Source organism: Mytilus californianus, unplaced genomic scaffold, assembly GCF_021869535.1.
Source record: "Mytilus californianus isolate M0D057914Y unplaced genomic scaffold, xbMytCali1.0.p SCAF_1, whole genome shotgun sequence".
Lineage (NCBI taxonomy): Eukaryota > Metazoa > Mollusca > Bivalvia > Mytilida > Mytilidae > Mytilus > Mytilus californianus.
In genome coordinates this window covers 104281655-104285673 of record NW_026262581.1, presented here as the reverse complement: position 1 = coordinate 104285673, position 4019 = coordinate 104281655, and positions in this window count along the sequence as shown.

Below are 4019 nucleotides of genomic sequence, written 5' to 3'. Positions count from 1 at the left end.
CCTATGGTTTTCAATTTTTTGTAATTTTAAGTGGTAGTTTGAATTCTGGTCCATATTCTCACATCAAAGCCCTATAGTTTTCACTTTGTCCATCCTTCTGTTTGTAAACAATTTTTGTAATAGCTAAAACTCCAATAGAATGGGATGCACACCCTTGAAATTTTGCACAGAAATTGTGCATAATATGTAGTGGATAACAAAAATTTGTTAAAAAATTAGAAATTAAGGGAAGAACATTTTGGAATTCTAAAAGTGTGTTTTGTTCACACATTGTTATCAATATAATGGAATTTTATGCGACTGTCATACAAATGAGAGGTTTAGCTAGCTAAAACACCAGGTTTAATCCACCATTTTCTACATAAGGAAATGTCTGTACCAAGTCAGGAATATGACAGTTGTTTTCCATGTTTGAGCTTTTGATTTTGCCATTTGATAAGGGAATTTCGGTTTTGAATTTTCCTTGGAGTTTTGTATTTTTGTTATTTTACTGTTTAAACCTTGGACACTGGTGTAACAGCACAACATAAGAACAAACTTAACAAGAATGTGTCCATAGTACACGGATGCCTCACTCGCACTATCATTTTCTATGTTCAGTGGACCGTGAAATTGGGGTCAAAACTCTAATTTGGCATTAAAATTAGAAAGATCATATCATGGGGAACATGTGTACAAGTTGATTGGACTTCAACTTCATCAAAAACTATCTTGACCAAAAACTTTAACCTGAAGTGGGACAGACGGACGAACGGACGAACGGACGGACGAAAGAAGCACAGACCAAAAAACATAATGCCCCTCTACTATTATAGGTGAGGCATAAAAATCAGTTACAATTGGCTTAACTCGAAAGATCAGTATGAGGCACGAAAACCACTAACATCATCCAAATGCTTGCAAGAACTGAAGGGTAAAGATTGCATTTTTTGCAGTTTGCACTAAAAATTAAACATTGCACTGTATTAAGCATTGGGTGGTTCAACTACAAATATGGACAGGTAGATAACTACTTGATTCATACACCATGCACAATTTATGTTCTTCCTCAACAGGAATGGTTATACACATACACATCATTTTGTAACTTGAATATCTGAGTAAGAATGCAATTTATACCCCCAAAACAAGAGACTCAAAGCACAGAAATAAGAGTATTCACAGTTACTGAAAGCTTGTTCAAAGCCAAGTACAACCAGATTTAGTGTGACGACATCATAAACAGTCTAAGAAACACAAAGCCTTGTGCAATGCAAAAATATAAGTATGCAGTATCGACAGGATGTAGAATCAAAAGTTCACATAACTGTACATACATAGCATTATATATTTAGCCATGCTTTAATTTTTCAAAAACAATATAAAAAAAAAGTAAAATAACAAAAATACCAAACTCCAAGGAAAATTCAAAACAGAAAGTCCCTTAACAAATGGCAAAATCAAAAGCTCAAACACACCAAATGAATGGAAAACAACTGTCATATTCCTGACTTGGTACAGGCATTTCCTTATGTAGAAAATAGTGGATTAAACCTGGTTTTATAACTAGCTAAACCTCTCACTTGTATGACAGTCACATAAAATTCCATTATATTGACAACAATGTGTGAGCAAAACAAACAGACATAGTAGGTAAAAATGTCAAAAAAGAGTTTGGCTGTGCCTGTAGAATTCTTATTAAAAAACGGGACATCACATCCCAATATCCAACTACAACCACTGTACTACAGGCTCCTGACTTCCCAATGCATGTACCTATATAAAAACAATATTTAAAGATTTTACTACTGTGTTAAATTGATAACCTTTAAGAATAAAATGATTCAAAGGATCAATTAGATTACATGGAATTTTATGGAACATCTAAATTTAATGGCTTTATAAACAACATCTGTGTTAGTATTAGGATGTATTGTCCCGTTTTTAATAAGAATTTGAAAAGCACAGCCAAACTTTCTAACCAAATTTTTGTGTCTTTGAAAGAATTTTGTAAAGGTTTTAATTAATTTCTACATAGTAATAGTGTTTTATATAAAGGACTTACTGCATGTTTGAGTATTTAAAAAAATTAAGGTTGATCAATGAACCATAGTAATGCGGTTAACTTGCATTGATTCAGTAAATCAAATATAGTTTATCTTAAGCTTATACTCGTAGTATCTGAGAAACACCTAAACAAAAAAGCTGAAGACAGATCATAGAACCATGAAAATGATGTAAAGGTTGGATAACCCCTTTCAAACAGTAATGTACAACTTACAACATTAAATGATCTAACTACAACCACTATACTACAGGCTCCTGATTTGGGACAGACACATAAAGAATGTGGCAGAGTTAAACACTACTTGTTATACTTCTTTTGAAACATCCTGTGTTGATCTGTTACAGTAAATGCAAAGCTGACCTAAGCTCTGAAACACAACATTGATTATTGAACTGCTAACACGTGACATGTCAAGGTCAGATGATTCCTATCCACCTTACACACGCTATATATACAGTCGACTCTTGTTATCTCGAAGTCAGCCAGACTAGAGAAATATTTCAAGATAACAGTAGTTCATGTATTCCCAATATCATTTCCTTGTGTTTTCTAGTTTGAATTGTTTCACATTTTCCATGTTTGAGTCTTTTACAGCTGACTATATGGTATGGGCTTTTCTCATCGTTGAAGGACGAACAGTGACCTTTAATTACTTATTTCCACTTCAATTGAACTCTGGCTTATAGTTGTCTCATTGTCAATCATACCACATCTCCTTACTTTCATATAAAGTATGAAAAGCGAGAATAAAAGACAACACTGTGCATACTAGCAGGAAACTGTGTCCTACTAATTCCAGAGAAATGACAAAAAAAAACTAATTAGATTGCCAGAGAATTCACACAAAAAAAACCTAATTTCATAGCAGGAGAATTGACAAAAAAAAAAACCTAATTTGATAGCCAGAGAAGTGACACAAAAAAAAAAACCCTCCAAATTGTTTGATTATTTAACAAGACTTTCAGATATCATGGACTTTTCAAGGCAGTCAGCTTTTAGTGGTAAAAGGAAGCCAGTATACCAGGAGAGAATCACAAAACTTCTGCAGGAAAACTTGGCAATCCTAGTCAGATCAGATTTGAATGCATCAACCATCTTGCCACGATTCTTTTCATGTAAAAAAACAATATGTTAACCATGGATGCCAATATAACTACATTGGGTGCCGAATTAACCAAGTATTCTTTTGACAAGGCAACAAATTGACTATACTGGGTGCCAATTTAACCAGGCACAGAAGTGACTAGAATTTGGTCTGTTCTTACAACCTAACCATAATGGTAAAGGAAAGGTTATTCTGTCTTGCAAAACATCTAAGGTCTTTCTTAACAAATTGAAACAAAGTACAATGTAGCACATGCAAGATTTTTTTAATAAAAGGTCGGTAATATGTATGATCACAGATTTTTGCACATGGATTTTACAATTTGACAAAGGTTAATGTACAATGTTGAAGTACATGGAAATGTATTGGCCTTTGGAAATGGCACAGGTAAAGTTCTTGCAATGCTATCCATGATGGGTTGATGTCTTATTGACAATTCAATTTTTGCTTGATTTTTCAGTGAACACCATGCAATTATTGACTTTTGGTTTGGTTGATACAGTGATTTTTCAACCCTAGAGATAATCACAGAGGCCAATGGCTGGGATGAATATTACATGTCTTGGGTTGGTAAATCATTGTATCAACTGACAACAATTTTGACATTTATTTAATACCTGCACATTTCATCTGATTTAGTAACCAACCTTTGATTGATGTTAAATTATCTACACTGATTGTTGAACTGTTGGGAGTCTTAGCATTAGCACTGAAAAACCATGAGTCAAGTGATAATGAACTTGAAATTATGGGTAATTTTGATGACCTTATACAAGTCATTATTTATCATATTCACAAATAGACAATATTATCTGTGTGTACACCACTGATTGACAACAAATAATATAATAAAAAGAGTTAACTAAA